Source organism: Trachinotus anak, unplaced genomic scaffold (assembly GCF_046630095.1).
Source record: "Trachinotus anak isolate AG129_WGS33_773 ecotype Australia unplaced genomic scaffold, CSIRO_AGI_Tana_v1 ptg000023l, whole genome shotgun sequence".
Lineage (NCBI taxonomy): Eukaryota > Metazoa > Chordata > Actinopteri > Carangiformes > Carangidae > Trachinotus > Trachinotus anak.
This window is the reverse complement of record NW_027273874.1, coordinates 7910857-7928045: the sequence shown is the minus strand read 5'-3', so window position 1 is coordinate 7928045 and position 17189 is coordinate 7910857. Positions and strand designations below refer to the sequence as shown.

The 17189-nt window shown below is 39.2% G+C and overlaps 2 long non-coding RNA genes across 4 annotated transcripts; both read left to right on the top strand.

Annotated features, from left to right (window-relative positions):
* Nucleotides 1-217: 217 nt before the first annotated feature.
* Nucleotides 218-5605, top strand: LOC139607251 (uncharacterized). Of its 3 annotated transcripts, XR_011684817.1 has the most exons (4): nt 288-350; nt 1036-1172; nt 4192-4294; nt 4565-5605. It is a non-coding gene; the product is annotated as an uncharacterized lncRNA (long non-coding RNA). The 3 variants fall into 3 exon arrangements; XR_011684818.1 differs by having other exon boundaries at nt 218-301; nt 4192-5605; XR_011684816.1 differs by having other exon boundaries at nt 4192-5605.
* A 148-nt stretch (nt 5606-5753) lies between these two features.
* LOC139607252 (uncharacterized) lies at nt 5754-16948 on the top strand. Its single transcript, XR_011684819.1, has 3 exons — nt 5754-6409; nt 7096-7232; nt 15293-16948. It is a non-coding gene; the product is annotated as an uncharacterized lncRNA (long non-coding RNA).
* Nucleotides 16949-17189: the final 241 nt, after the last annotated feature.

Below are 17189 nucleotides of genomic sequence, written 5' to 3'. Positions count from 1 at the left end.
TGTTGTATTTGAACATAGTCTTTGAACATTAATGACAACAAAGTTTCAATTTTCATTTCAACTCCCACATGAATGTGTGAAAATGAAAATGGTAATTGGATTACAGCATTTCTCTATCTTTACTTGAATAACACATACTGTGAGAAGTGGGGTCACATGACTGCTGGCCTGAAGAGCACAGGTGTTCTGGTCAGCTCACACAGGTGACTTGAGTTTCCTTTGTTCTGTGTCCTGAGCTCGTTCTCTGTTTGACCTTCAGTTGAGCTGCTTCCTTCCATCATTTCACCTTTGAGTGTGTTGAGTGAGTAGTTTATTTCTTTATATTTCTTTGGGTCAAATTTATTTTGTTGGTAAGTAGAACAATAATTTAATCTCCTTGGTTTGTTCTCACATGATTTTATATTCAAAGTCAGAATGTATTGATGTACTGGTATTGATTTAGAATTGTTTGTTGCTTTATTCAAGATAATATGATGGACTTTGACTTGTATGTATGTTTTCTTTCATTTGTACAAATATAACCACAGTAAAACTGTAACCACTCACACCTGACTGACTGCAACAGATTAAATACTTTCAAATAGAACCTGTTGACTGTTTCTCCTGCTTTGCTCTTATTCATGAAGTCAAGTCCAGTGTCATTGTATAATGTGTGCAAAAGTCCATTGTCCACACATTCTAGGCTTCTATAAAGGCTTCAATATTTATATTTTTAGTCTGTTATTTTTCTCCTCTAAAGTAAGAAACCAGAGGGAGAAGTTTGCTCTTTAACAATGAACGGGGCTCTGATGCTGTGAGGCCATAAAATGTTTGTGTCATTTCTTACACCAAAATGAGAGTCTGAAATCTTAAATTTTATATCCACTTTAAAATCTGTTGTAGATTATGGGGTCAGTGTGGTAACTTATTTCCCCCAGTGACTCAAAATAATTTCAGCTTTATAACGTCAGTAGCCTGATCGATGAAAGTCTTTGAACAGACGACAAAACAATACCGTAGCAGTAACCGATGCCTGCATCTGTGTACACTCCACAGCCTTTCAGTAAAGTACCCGGATCTCCTTCCCTTCATCACACCTGTCTCCAGATCGGGAGATAAGTCCAGCAGAACAGGAGGTTTTGATTTTACTTTATCAGAGAATCTTTTTGACTGGGAAGATGGATCACTGCATGGTAACATAAATGAATTGTATACAACTGAAACATTGATGTTTATTGTTTGGGAAGAAACTCACAAATTGGAGACACTGAATAAATAAGTTTATTGATATTGTCCACAGTCCCGTTCAGGCTGCAGTTAGATAGTTTGTACTCCCATGTGTCACAAACATGAGTGGAAGCTGTCAGAGCTCATTGCATCTTTATTTCCTACTGTTAGACTCTCATTAGACTTTCTTAGATGGTCCTTTATGACAGAACTACATCGTAAACTAAAGTGAAGTCCTTCAAAATATTGCAGTTTTTATAGATTATATCACAATAGCTTCCAGACAACAGGTTTACAAGTATTTTAATCATAATATTAAGGCCACAGATGTATTATTAACACAGTTCAGTTCAGTCTGTGAAAATTACCATGTTTTCTCACATTTCTTTCCTTTTTTTTCTACAGTTCAAGTGAATCAAATGCTCACTAGAAATTCAGCAAATTTTACTTCTAAAACTATGAACACAGTGCACATAGACACTCTATTCTAAAGAGGTTGCAGCGCTCAACAGTTTTTCCAAAAGAAAATCATTTAACAACAATCACAAGATTGAGCAAATAGTTCACAAATTCTACATTGGTGTCTCCAACTCAAAAGCTTTGTGTCATGTATACCAGATATTCCCAGTTGATATGACAGAGTTCTGATATGAAAACAAATTTTATCATTTGGTTTGAAATTGACAGAAACTCAGACAATGGTCATGTGACACGTTTATTTAGTGTCGGATGTTCTCACAACCTTCATGTAACTGTATTAAAGTACAACCTTCATATGCAGGCTGTGAGTGAGTGAATTGGGATTTATAGTGTTACACATGAGGCAACGCAGCCTGGTTTTTCCCTCAGTACAGGAAGACTCACTTTTAAACTTTTTCACTGCTTGTGCTTTCCATTTCTCACTACTGCTTCAGCTGCTTCATACAAATTCAAGGCAGCAACGCAGTTTAGCTTCAGCTTGTTCAGAAGCAGAAATCCCCTCACAATTTCTTCAGTCATTGCATTTTCAATTCCATCTGACTTGTATAAACAAATAACCCACATTGACGTCCTCTTGCTGCATGTTGTGACCTATTCCATGTTGACACTGTTTGGCCAGCAGGGGGCAGCCTCGACCACCGACCTGTTCTTTTTTGTTTTGACAGTTATTAAAAGAACATACATGTTATAAGAATTGACATTTTATAAATACATAAAATGATGTGAGCTGTATAAATCTGTCATTATAGGCGACTGAACTTAAATCTCAGTTAAACCGGGTCTGCAGCAGGTTTAAGCTGAAACTCTACAGGAGTTTAGTTGATTTCTACTGGACACAACAGCTGGTTCAGACTAAATCACAGGTGCAGCTAAGCTAACAACAGAGCAGCAGCTCCATTATATCAGGGCTGTGCATCTGTCAGCTTGGTCTGGAGTTATTTTGCCGCCTACTGGCCAAAAAAATCAATTGAGGCCCTTTTTGTATTTTTCTATCATTCATAATCTAACCATATCATTTTTCTGTCGTTCTCTGTATTTTAATTTTCTTGTATCTGAAGCGATAAATTACTAGATTCAAATATCTGATGTGTATTCAAATCAAATAGAGTCACTCATCTCATGTGATGTCTCTAAGTGGCTTCTAATTCTCTGTGCAGCCAAATGACCAATGTAGAATTTACTCTAAGGGATAACTGAGGTCTCCAGGTCAAACCAAATGCATCAGTTTAACCATGCATGATGGGAAATGTTGTCTTCCCAGTGTGTTGTGTGTCTGCACAGTGGTCCAACATTAGATGATGTTCAAGTGTGTATCTGCTGAAGATTATAGTGAATGTTGTTTCCCCAAATCAAACCAAGTCTAAAACTAAATCTGATCTAGTGGCTGCAAATAAAACCACAATCTGCACAGTATGTAGTGTGGCATTGTCACTTGGGGTCAGTAGAGATAGTGCTGTTGTTACGCTGTCACTGTTGAAGCTGATATCACCAACTCTTTAGCAAACAGTCGCTATTTTACACATCCAGCAGCTACAGAGCAACATCAGCACTGGTGCATTTATCACCTGTTTGACAGGAATCAAATGAGCTGTATCTAAAACTGGTGGCTATTCAAATCAAATTGTGCCATGCATGTGCCATGAGCACCTGCCCACTCTGTAAACCTGTGTGTGCGTGATCTTCTAGTTCTATCTTTGTGAGGACCTGAGGTTGTGGCTGAATGAGGACATTTTGTCACGATGTCACTTCTTTAAAGGGCTGTTTGAAGGTAAACACTTGGCTGAAGGGCTACGGTTAGATTCAGGTTTGGATAAAAACAAATACGTGGTAAAGGTTGGAGTTAAGGTCTGTAAGTTGTTATGTCAGTGAGAGTCCTCATAAGGACAGAAGGCATCAGACAGGAAGTGGTTGCTGCAACCAACTCAGGGCTTTTTTTGATGTGGGAAAATGACACAGGCACTGATTTCATCAGGACCCTTCAGAAAACAGACCAGACAACATCAGCTAACAAACAAACCTACAAGCAGAGTTCAATGATCCAGACTGGGCCAATAAATATTGTATTTCACATTAGTTTACTAAGTATTCATTTTGCACATCCATTTCCTTTATTTTAAGCTACACCTGGCTTTGATTTGCTATCTGAGCCCCTAAGTCCTGAAAACTGAAGACTGAGATCTGCAGGAACAAGCTTTGCTTTGTCCACCCACCATCGCCCCTAAAGTTCTGTGATCAACATGTTTAACCTTCTTTATTTAATCTGTGCAAAAACTGAATCATAAGAACAACAATTTTATATTATTTTATGTAATGGTCTGTATGCACTGATCAATACTGCAGCCAGATAATGTCAATATATTCAAATACAGTAATAAATGCAGGGTATTCCAATATTATTGATGCAGGGGAGGTCTGTATACTGTGCAGTTCTCACAGGTTCTGTGTTATTTGTTTCTGTCTATATGTTTTCTGTCATGCAAATGAAATATATTTGAATTTGACCAGTACACAGCCAGTACAGTACATCTGAAGCAGATACTCAGTCACGAAGAAGAGTCCACTAAAGGAAGACACAGAGGGAGGAAGGTCAGAAACAAATACTGATCAGGTTGGTGTTCTTTACTTTTTAATGTCACATTTATAGTGCAGGAAACATGCATTATAAAGTGGGGACATGCAGTTTGGAAGCAGTGGGGCATCGACAGACAGGGGACGTGTCTGAACTTGAGTCTTTTAGCGACTAAAAGTCAGATTATCCCAGACTATGATCATCAGAATTTGATCTTCAGGTGTGGAAACAACGCTGATGGGAGCAGTGAGAGTCAACCAGAACAGTAATGTTGCTACTTGTAACTTCTCATTTCTTTTTCTCTTCCAGATATGTCGCTGAACTCTTCCTCCAATGACTGCCTTCTTGATCCTGACCTTTCCTCCATCAATGTCTCTCTTCCTGCGTTAATGGTTTGCCTCGTCTCTGGACCAAGCTCCTTTGTTTTCGCCACATACAACCTCGCCAACATCCTCGTCCTCCTCCCTCTCTGCATCCTCATCCTCTACCTGGGTCTCCAGCGATGGTGGAGACAGCGCTCCTCCACCACAGCAGCGACCATGAGTCACTCAGACAGCTTCACCTACCACATGGTCGCCATGGAGATAGTTGGGGTCGTTGGGAACATCCTCTGCTGCTGTGGTGTCTACAACAATCATTTCAATGTGTTGTTGCTGGGGGACAACTTTTTATCCTTCACCTGGTTTGGACAAATGTGCTTCCACATCCTGACCTGTGTGGAGCGCTACCTGGCCGTCGTTCACCCCATCACCTACCTGAGCCTGAGGAGAGAGAGAGGCATCAGAATCAGAAATATCACCACTGGGTGTGTTTGGCTGCTTTGTGTCATATTGACATGTCTGTTGATGTTAGAAAGTACCCTCTTGGATCTCTGCATCTTGCTTTTCTTCCTTACCATCATTTCCTTCTGCAGCTTTTCTGTCCTCTGTGTTCTGACTCGTCCAGGACCAGGGGAACAGGGCAGGGACAGACAGAAGGTTGACCAGTCAAAGCAGAGGGCGTTCTACACCGTCATGGCCATACTGGGAGTGTTGTTGTTCAGGTGTCTTTGGACTCTGATTTCAGTTGTGCTGTTTGTGTCGGGAGGAGGTTGTGAATGTTTGATGTTGATGTGTGATCTCTGGTTTAATCTGCCCAGCGGTCTGGTCTTACCTGTGCTGTTCCTACAAAGGTCAGGAAAACTGATGTGTTGTAAGAACAACATCCAATGAGAATAAGGATTAGATTAGATTTGCATGAATAATCTTAGTTTATTCATTGTTTTAGCTGCACCTGTGATTTAGTCTGAACCAGCTGCTGTGTCCAGTAGAAATCAACTAAACTCCTGTAGAGGTTCAACTTAAACCTGCTGCAGACCCAGTTTAACAGAGATTTAAGTTCAGTTGCCTATAACGACAGATTTATACAGCTCACATCATTTTATGTATTTATAAAATGTCAATTCTCATAACATGTATGTTCTTTTAATACTTATGTTCAGTCGCCTATAATGACAGATTTATTATATGCATTTATAAAATGTCAATTTTTTTTTTTTTAACATATATGTTCTTTTAAGAACTGTCAAACTTACATCATTTAACAATTCACTGTGTCTTTTCTTCATTAGTTCAACATTACACCAGAAAAAGTAACTAATCATCTGACAAACAAAGAAGTCACAGAAACAAATAATCATACATGTCAGACCCACCAGTGGGGTGTAAAGGTCAGAGACCACTGGTGATTTCCATTGAGTGGTATTGCTATAAACACAGTTTCATACACAGAGCAGTAAAACAACCTGCTGCCACTGCCCCAGACACTTAATGAGAGGACACATCATATTTTCATTTACATTTTGACCCCAAAACAGCGCAGTGACATGTAAATGTACATGCAATGGACTGAGGCCATGTTTGTTTGTTGAATTTGAATATAGTCTTTGAACATTAATTGACAACAACTTTTCAGTTTTCATTTTAACTCCCACATGAGTGTGTTAAAATGACGGGTCAGCTCACACAGGTGACTTGAGTTTCCTTTGTTCTGTGTCCTGAGCTCGTTCTCTGTTTGACCTTCAGTTGAGCTGCTTCCCTCCATCATTTCACCTTTGAGTGTGTTGAGTGAGTAGTTTATTTCTTTATATTTCCTTGGGTCAAGTTTATTTTGTTGGTAAGTAGAACAATAATTTAATCTCCTTGGTTTGTTCTCACATGATTTTATATTCAAAGTCAGAATGTATTGATGTACTGGTATTGATTTAGAATTGTTTGTTGCTTTATTCAAGATAATATGATGGACTTTGACTTGTATGTATGTTTTCTTTCATTTGTACAAATATAACCACAGTAAAACTGTAACCACTCACACCTGACTGACTGCAACAGATTAAATACTTTCAAATGGAACCTGTTGACTGTTTCTCCTGCTTTGCTCTTATTCATGAAGTCAAGTCCAGTGTCATTGTATAATGTGTGCAAAAAGTCCATTGTCCACGCATTCTAGGCTTCTATAAAGGCTTCAATATTTATATTTTTAGTCTGTTATTTTTCTCCTCTAAAGTTAGAAACCAGAGGGAGAAGTTTGCTCTTTAACAACGAACGGGGCTCTGATGCTGTGAGGCCATAAAATGTTTGTGTCATTTCTTATACCAAAATGAGAGTCTGAAATCTTAAATTTTATATCCACTTTAAAATCTGTTGTAGATTATGGGGTCAGTGTGGCAACTTATTTCCCCCAGTGACTCAAAATAATTTCAGCTTTATAACGTCAGTAACCTGACTGATGAAAGTCTTTGAACAGACGACAAAAAAATACCGTAGCAGTAACCGATGCCTGCATCTGTGTACACTCCACAGCCTTTCAGTAAAGTACCCGGATCTCCTTCCCTTCATCACACCTGTCTCCAGATCGGGAGATAAGTCCAGCAGAACAGGAGGTTTTGATTTTACTTTATCAGAGAATCTTTTTGACTGGGAAGATGGATCACTGCATGGTAACATAAATGAATTGTATACAATTGAAACATTGATGTTTATTGTTTGGGAAGAAACTCACAAATTGGAGACACTGAATAAATAAGTTTATTGATATTGTCCACAGTCCCATTCAGGCTGCAGTTAGATAGTTTGTACTCCCATGTGTCACAAACATGAGTGGAAGCTGTCAGAGCTCATTGCATCTTTATTTCCTACTGTTAGACTCTCATTAGACTTTCTTAGATGGTCCTTTATGCAGTTTTTATAGATTATATCACAATAGCTTCCAGACAACAGGTTTACAAGTATTTTAATCATAATATTAAGGCCACAGATGTATTATTAACACAGTTCAGTCTGTGAAAATTACCATGTTTTCTCACATTTCTTTCCTTTTTTTTCTACAGTTCAAGTGAATCAAATGCTCACGAGAAATTCAGCAAATTTTACTTCTAAAACTATGAACACAGTGCACATAGACACTCTATTCTAAAGAGGTTGCAGCGCTCAACAGTTTTTCCAAAAGAAAATCATTTAACAACAATCACAAGATTGAGCAAATAGTTCACAAATTCTACATTGGTGTCTCCAACTCAAAAGCTTTGTGTCATGTATAACAGATATTCCCAGGTGATATGACAGAGTTCTGATATGAAAACAAATTTTATCATTTGGTTTGAAATTGACAGAAACTCAGACAATGGTCATGTGACACGTTTATTTAGTGTCAGATGTTCTCACAACCTTCATGTAACTGTACTAAAGTACAACCTTCATGTGCAGGCTGTGAGTGAGTGAATTGGGATTTATAGTGTTACACATGAGGCAACGCAGCCTGGTTTTTCCCTCAGTACAGGAAGACTCACTTTTAAACTTTTTCACTGCTTGTGCTTTCCATTTCTCACTACTGCTTCAGCTGCTTCATACAAATTCAAGGCAGCAACGCAGTTTAGCTTCAGTTTGTTCAGAAGCAGAAATCCCCTCACAATTTCTTCAGTCATTGCATTTTCAATTCCATCTGACTTGTAAAAACAAATAACCCACATTGACGTCCTCTTGCTGCATGTTGTGACCTATTCCATGTTGACACTGTTTGGCCAGCAGGGGGCAGCCTTGACCACCAACCTGTTCTTTTCTGTTCTGACAGTTCTTAAAAGAACATACATGTTATGAGAATTGACATTTTATAAATACATAAAATGACGTGATCTGGATAAATCTGTCATTATAGGCGACTGAACTTAAATCTCAGTCAAACTGGGTCTGCAGCAGGTTTAAGTTGAACCTCTACAGGAGTTTAGTTGATTTCTACTGGACACAACAGCTGGTTCAGACTAAATCACAGGTGCAGCTAAGCTAACAACAGAGCAGCAGCTCCATTATATCAGGGCTGTGTGTCTGTCAGCTTGGTCTGGAGTTATTCTGCCACCTAACTGAGGATTTCTACTAAAATCTGAAGTGATTTTATTCATGCAAATCTAATCCTTATTCTCATTGGATGTTGTTCTTACAACACATTAGTTTTCCTGACCTTTGTAGGCGAGTCACTGTAGCGTCCAGGCTACCATGAGGAAACTGTGCTTTGTGTTTTGTGCTAATTAGCAGATGTTAGCATGCAAGCGCACTAAACTAAGATGGTGAGCATGGTAAAAAAAAAATGTACCAGCACTAACATCTTAGCAATGTTAATGCTAAAGTGTGTACCTCTAGCTTCAAGCGTGGCTGTAGACTCTCAGTTTGTTATTTTGTTACTATACTTAGTCCAACATTTAGATTTTCTTTTACTCTATTAAATATTACAGCCAAATTTATCAGTTGTATATTAACAATGATTAAAATGACTTTTAAGCTTCTTCTAACTTTGTTTTGGTTTCACAGCACATTTACTATATGGTTTAGTCTCAGTGCTCCATAGAACCTGGATTCTACACACTGCCTGCTAGCATCAAACATCAGACACAACTAGCAACTATTTGGTAAGAGCCAGATTTTTTTCTCAGTAGTGGGTGGAGACCAAAGCAGATGTCAAAACATATAACTGTTTGCTAACATGCTATTCAGAACAAATCATGAAGACAGGAATATACCACTAAGAGGCAAAGAAACCATTTTTTTGGATTTAATTATTGCATTTTGTAATCTAATGGTATATTTTTCTATTTATATGGACATTTTGATTTCCTTGTGTCTGAAGTGATTTCATTTATGCAACTCTAATCTAATCTTTTCTTCTGACCTCTTATCTTCATTGGTTGTTGTTTCCACAACACACTAGTTTTCCTGACCTTTGCAGGAAGAGCACAGGTAACACCAGACTGCTGGGCAGATTAAACCAGAGATCACACATACTAAAAAAACAGATGGAACTTGCTCTCAACACAGATCCCACAGCCCAAAGCATATTCCCGGCACACCTGAGCAACAACACTCCCAGTATGGCCATGACGGTGTAGAACGCCCTCTGCTTTGACAGGTCAACCCTCTCTCTGTCCCCGCCCTGTTCCCCTGGTCCTGGACGAGTCAGAACACAGAGGACAGAAAAGCTGCAGAAGGAGATGGGGATGAAGGAGAAAACCAAGATGCACATACCAAAGTGGTCACTGACTAAAATCAACAGCCATGACACTGTGACACAAAGCGGCCAAACACACCCAGTGGTGATATTTCTGATTCTGATCCCTCTCTCTCTCCTCAGGCTCAGGTAGGTGATGGGGTGAACGACGGCCAGGTAGCGCTCCACACAGGTGAGGATGTGGAAGAACGCCTGTCCAAGCCAGGTGAAGGTTAAAAAGTTGCCCCCCCACAATAACACCTCAAAATGATTGTTGTAGACACCACAGCAGCAGAGGATGCTTCCAAAGACCCCGACAATCTCCATGGAGACCATGTGGTAGGTGAAGCTGTCGGAGTGACTCGTGGTCGCTGCTGTGGTGGAGGAGCGCTGTCTCCGCCATCGCTGGAGACCCAGGTAGAGGATGAGGATGCAGAGAGGGAGGAGGACGAGGATGTGGGTGAGGTTGAACACGATGAAGACCGGGGAGGTTGGTCCAGAAACAAAGCAATGCATCAAAAAAACGTTGTTCACGGAGGAAAGGTGAGGATGATCAAAGGAGTCATTGGAAGACGAGTTCAGCGACATATCTGGAGGAGAAGAAGAAATTTTCTGGTTGACTCTCACTGCTCTCATCAGTGTTGTTTCCACCAAACATCGGACAGACCAAGTTAGCAGCTACAGCTGGGAGGCTAAGTCTAAAACACAGCTAAAAGGAAGGTGAATATTGGACTTACAGGTATTAAGTGAACAACTGATATTAATATTGATGAATATTTAAAAAGGCAACTTTATGGGATCATTGTTAAAACAACTTAATTCAGTGTTTACAGCTCGTTGTTTTGTCCCCATGTGGTTAAAATGATTAAGTAATGGTCTCATAAGACACCTTCATAAAGTTGGAAATTTGTGAGAGATGGATTGGTTCCTTCATTTCCCACAATGCAACTTATTAGAAAATCCACATCTGCTAAATGCCCGTTTCTTTACATTACACAGTTTTAAATTGTAATGCCTGTTTTCTGACATATATTTGAAGTCTAACATTTTCAGTTACCTTTTTGGATTTAAGTGTAAAATCTGTCTTCTGAGAGTTTCTGTGGAGAGTTTATAAAATAAAATATGAGCTGTGCAAGTGTCCAAACACCAAGATAAAGTTTGTTTTCAGTGCAGTCATGAATTTAAGAAGATGGTCGTATTAAAAAGTAATAAAAACACCAACCTTATCAGGATTTGTGTCAGATCTACCTCCACCTTCGTCTCTCCAGTGTCTGAGTATTTGCTCCACACTGACTGCACCAGTCTCGTATGTCAGCCTCACTCCACCTCTGTCAAGTTAAAGTCATTCAAATATAACATTTTATTTGCATAAAAAAACAATAAGACTGCACAGGCTAAACAATTAAACTAACAAATAAAATTGAAAATATAGCATCTCATATACATAAATGCATGTATGTCAAATTTATAAAGAAAGATTTAAATGATAAATACTATGAATTCTTCCACAAAGACACACAACCAGAGAGTTCTGCACATCACACAGACCCTCTGTGCATCAATAATATTCATATCCCTAATATCCTGCATTCATTCCTTTATTATTTATCATTATGTCAACAATATGGTGGGAGCAGGCCTGTGGCTTTTTTGCATGTTGGAAAGCTCATATGATTTGCTGTATAAACAATATGTCTTCTTTAAAGTGAACCACACAAATAGTATTTTCCCCTGGAGACGCTACGTCAGCCACTCAGCTCGGCAGACACACACCAGAGGTTCTGTGATTAGAATAAACACCCGTTTTTGTTGCACGTCATTTGAATCCTGTGAGACTGATGATAAATAGAGCGTTGTTTGTGTTGTTGTTGGAGATCTCTCAGAACAGGAGTACCTACTTAAAGTTTATTCTTAGGAGAAAAAATTAAATTGAAAATGTTAAATATTAATAAAACTCTCTAACAGCTGGATTTGACATTTGTTCTCTGTTTGTTTCATGATGCATAAATCCAGTGTTTGGTTCTTATTGGCCTGGTGTTAAAGGATGTCTTTGTTAGGGCGGGCGCTTCTGATGTGTCCTCGAGCAAGACACTATATTCACATGAAAGAATAAAGTTTAGTTTTTAATAGTTTTTTATGTATGTTTTATTGAGCTTATATAGAGCACATACATTGTAATACACATTCAGTGCTCTTCTTTACATTACAGAACAACATTACAAAAGTGCATGTGGCACAGGATTCTTTGTGTAGTTTTTAATAGTTTAATAGTTTTTATGATTATTTTTTCCCCAGTACTGGAGGTTGGACGTGTTAATATAACTGTATCTTGTAGAATGTTCTACAGTGTTTTGCCTGATGTCTGTGGAGAGAGTAGTAGGATTCAGACTCTGACATAACCATCCCCAGCAATAGCTCATATAAACTGCTGGCTATAGTTTATTTGTCCATGCCATTACATAGTTCACTTGTTTACAAAAATGTGTTTTATACATTCTGCAGGTTACACTATTTCAGTGGAGCACAAAAAACAACAGGCATACCCAAAGCACTATGCATTACACTGAAAAATAGACATCAGACAAAAGTAAACACAAAGCAAAGAAACAAAAATGAAGACACAAACTAACAACAGATGGGCTATAAGGGCCCTCCCCCTGGTGGATGACACATGGGTGAAACAAGCCCCCCCAAAAAACATCCAAAAAAAAAAAAATAGTAGATGAAAGAAAAAAAGGAAGCATCAACATCAAGTAGAGACAACTTTGTAAACCATATCTTGGAGGTAATATAGACGCTGTACACTGCTTGACATCAGTGTAGTCTGATTTCAATTTTTCCACTGCCCTGGACCACAATGAGAGTCTGAAATCTTAAATTTTAAATCCACTTTAAAATCTGTTGTAGATTATGGGGTCAGTGAGGTAACTTATTTCCCCCAGTGACTCAAAGTAATTTCAGCTTTATAACGTCAGTAGCCTGATTGATGAGAGCCTTTGACTTTTCCAGAATATGGAAGCTGGTCTATATTTCCAGAGTCTGTTTTTTCTGCTCTTTATAATTGCACTCAATAGCTCTTAATTGATATTGATTGATATTAATTGAATTGATATTTTAATGGCATACACATCCACTGATGGCTTTAGCACAGATGCATGTTTTCAATACAGATTTTACTATCCATGGGCACAGGGAAAACGTGATATTTAAACCTCTTATTTAGTCAAAATTGCATTGAACTTAATGAACTGTATGAATGAATGAATGTTGTGATTGTTATGTATTAATAACTTGAGCTTCCTGCACTGCAGCTGTTGGACGTTTACCTTCACTTATCGCTACAGTTTTTAATTTTTTTTTCTGCAGCTCATGAACTTTGACCATTATCTTGCAAGCTGATGGATTTTGTGTCACTTGCAGCTGTTGTTTTTTCTGGACTTCATGTTTGCTGGTTTACTATTTCCTGTGACTCTATTTGCCAGGAACGCAGTTTAGCTTCAGTTTGTTCAGAAGCAGAAATCCCCTCACAATTTCTTCAGTCATTGCATTTTCAATTGCATCTGACTTGTATAAACAAATAACCCACATTGACGTCCTCTTGCTGCATGTTGTGACCTATTCCATGTTGACACTGTTTGGCCAGCAGGGGGCAGCCTTGACCACCGACCTGTTCTTTTCTGTTCTGACAGTTCTTAAAAGAACATACATGTTATAAGAATTGACATTTTATAAATACATAAAATGATGTGATCTGGATAAATCTGTCATTATAGGCAACTGAACTTAAATCTCAGTTAAACTGGGTCTGCAGCAGGTTTAAGTTGAACCTCTACAGGAGTTTAGTTGATTTCTACTGGACACAGCAGCTGGTTCAGACTAAATCACAGGTGCAGCTAAGCTAACAACAGAGCAGCAGCTCCATTATATCAGGGCTGCGTGTCTGTCAGCTTGGTCTGGAGTTATTCTGCCACCTAGTGGCTAAAAAATTAATTGAGGCCCTTTTTGTATCTTTCTATCATTCATGATCTAACCATATCATTTTTCTACCGTTCTGTCTTTTAATTTTCTTGTATCTGAAGCGATAAATTACTAGATTCAAATATCTGGTGTGTATTCAAATCAAATAGAGTCACTCATCTCATGTGATGTCTCTACGTGGCTTCTAATTCTCTATGCAGCCAAATGACCAATGTAGAATTTACTCTAAGGGATAACTGAGGTCTCCAGGTCAAACCAAATGCATCAGTTTAACCATGCATGATGGGAAATGTTGTCTTCCCAGTGTGTTGTGTGTCTGCACAGTGGTCCAACATTAGATGATGTTCAAGTGTGTATCTGCTGAAGATTATAGCGAATGTTATTTCACCAATTCAAACCAAGTCTAAAACTAAATCTGATCTAGTGGCTGCAAATAAAACCACAATCTGCACAGTATGTAGTGTGGCATTGTCACTTGGGGTCAGTAGAGATAGTGCTGTTGTTACGCTGTCACTGTTGAAGCTGATATCACCAACTCTTTAGCAAACAGTCGCTATTTTACACATCCAGCAGCTACAGAGCAACATCAGCACTGGTGCATTTATCACCTGTTTGACAGGAATCAAATGAGCTGTATCTAAAACTGGTGGCTATTCAAATCAAATTGTGCCATGCATGTGCCATGAGCACCTGCCCACTCTGTAAACCTGTGTGTGCGTGATCTTCTAGTTCTATCTTTGTGAGGACCTGAGGTTGTGGCTGAATGAGGACATTTTGTCACGATGTCACTTCTTTAAAGGGCTGTTTGAAGGTAAACACTTGGCTGAAGGGCTACGGTTAGATTCAGGTTTGGATAAAAACAAATATGTGGTGAAGGTTGGAGTTAAGGTTTGTAAGTTGTTATGTCAGTGAGAGTTCTCATAAGGACAGAAGGCATCAGACAGGAAGTGGTTGCTGCAACCAACTCAGGGCTTTTTTTGCTGTGGGAAAATGACACAGGCACTGATTTCATCAGGACCCTTCAGAAAACAGACCAGACAACATCAGCTAACAAACAAACCTACAAGCAGAGTTCAATGATCCAGACTGGGCCAATAAATATTGTATTTCACATTAGTTTACTAAGTATTCATTTTGCACATCCATTTCCTTTATTTTAAGCTACGCCTGGCTTTGATTTGCTATCTGAGCCCCTAAGTCCTGAAAACTGAAGACTGAGATCTGCAGGAACGAGCTTTGCTTTGTCCACCCACCATCGCCTCTAAAGTTCTGTGATCAACATGTTTAACCTTCTTTATTTAATCTGTGCAAAAACTGAATCATAAGAACAACAATTTTATATTATTTTATGTAATGGTCGGTATGCACTGATCAATACCGCAGCCAGATAATGTCAATATATTCAAATACAGTAATAAATGCAGGGTATTCCAATATTATTGATGCAGGGGAGGTCTGTATATTGTGCAGTTCTCACAGGTTCTGTGTTATTTGTTGCTGACTATATGTTTTCTGTCATGCAAATGAAACATATTTGAATTTGACCAGTACACAGCCAGTACAGTACATCTGAAGCAGATACTCAGTCACGAAGAAGAGTCCACTAAAGGAAGACACAGAGGGAGGAAGGTCAGAAACAAATACTGATCAGGTTGGTGTTCTTTACTTTTTAATGTCACATTTATAGTGCAGGAAACATGCATTATAAAGTGGGGACATGGAGTTTGGAAGCAGTGGCGCATTGACAGACAGGGGACGTGTCTGAACTTGACTCTTTTAGGGACTAAAAGTCAGATTATCCCAGACTCTGATCATCAGAATTTGATCTTCAGATCTGTCTCAAGTCCCCCAGTTTTAAAGCAGTGGTTTTCCTCCACAGATTTATTTTTTTAGGTTAATACAATTAATTTTAGATGAATAATCACTGTTCATTTTAAAATTTACACTCAAACCAATGAACTGGTTTTTATTTTAAGCCATTTGTGGGCAACACAACAAGCTGTAAACCCAACATTTACATTTGGTCACCTCTTCAGGTTCATGTACATGTTCACACATTCAGCAGCTACGTTGCAACATTAGCATCAGTTTTTATGTCCACACAGTGAATTTTAGTCTAATATTAACCAACTCTTGAGAAAAATATCTGGATCTTTAGCTGCTAAATGCTCCATTATGTTCTCCAGCAAAGACCTTATCTCATGGGTTAGCTTTGAAAACACTGCTAAGGGTTATATTAAGAGCTCACAGGAGAGGGCAGGAGAGAGGATGGATAGAAATGAACTAGATATAATCTATACATTTTCTTTTTCTCTTCCAGATATGTCGCTGAACTCTTCCTCCAATGACTGCCTTCTTGATCCTGACCTTTCCTCCATCAACATCTCTCTTCCTGCGTTCATGGTTTGCCTCGTCTCTGGACCAAGCTCCCCAGTCATCATAATGTTCAACCTCACCAACATCCTCGTCCTCCTCCCTCTCTGCATCCTCATCCTCTACCTGGGTCTCCAGCGATGGCGGAGACAGCGCTCCTCCACCACAGCAGCGACCATGAGTCACTCCGACAGCTTCACCTACCACATGGTCGCCATGGAGATGGTTGGGGTCGTTGGGAACATCCTCTGCTTCTGTGGTGTCTACAACAATCATTTTGAGGTGTTATTGTGGGGGGGCAACTTTTTAACCTTCACCTGGCTTGGACAAATGTGCTTCCACATCCTGACCTGTGTGGAGCGCTACCTGGCCGTCGTTCACCCCATCACCTACCTGAGCCTGAGGAGAGAGAGAGGCATCAGAATCAGAAATATCACCACTGGGTGTGTTTGGCTGCTTTGTGTCATATTGACATGTCTGTTGATGTTAGACAGTGCTCTCTTGTATCTCTGCGTCTTGCTTTTCTTCCTTATCGTGATTTCCTTCTGCAGCTTTTCTGTCCTCTGTGTTCTGACTCGTCCAGGACCAGGGGAACAGGGCGGGGACAGAGAGAAGGTTGACCAGTCAAAGCAGAGGGCGTTCTACACCGTCATGGCCATACTGGGAGTGTTGTTGTTCAGGTGTCTTTGGACTATGATTTCAGCTGTGCTGTTTGTGTCGGGAGGAGGTTGTGAATGTTTGATGTTGATGCTTGATTTGTGGTTTAATCTGCCCAGCAGTCTGGTCTTACCTGTGCTGTTCCTACAAAAGTCAGGAAAACTAATGTGTTACGAAAACAACATCCAATGAGAATAAGGATTAGATTAGATTTGCATGAATAAAATTGCTTCAGATACAAGAAAATTAAAATACAGAGAACAAAAATGATATGGTTAGATTATGAATGATAGAAAGATACAAAAAGTGCCGCAATTGATTTATTTGGCCACTAGGTGGCAGAATAACTCCAGACCAAGCTGACACACACGCAGCCCTGATATAATGGAGCTGCTGCTCTGTTGTTAGCTTAGCT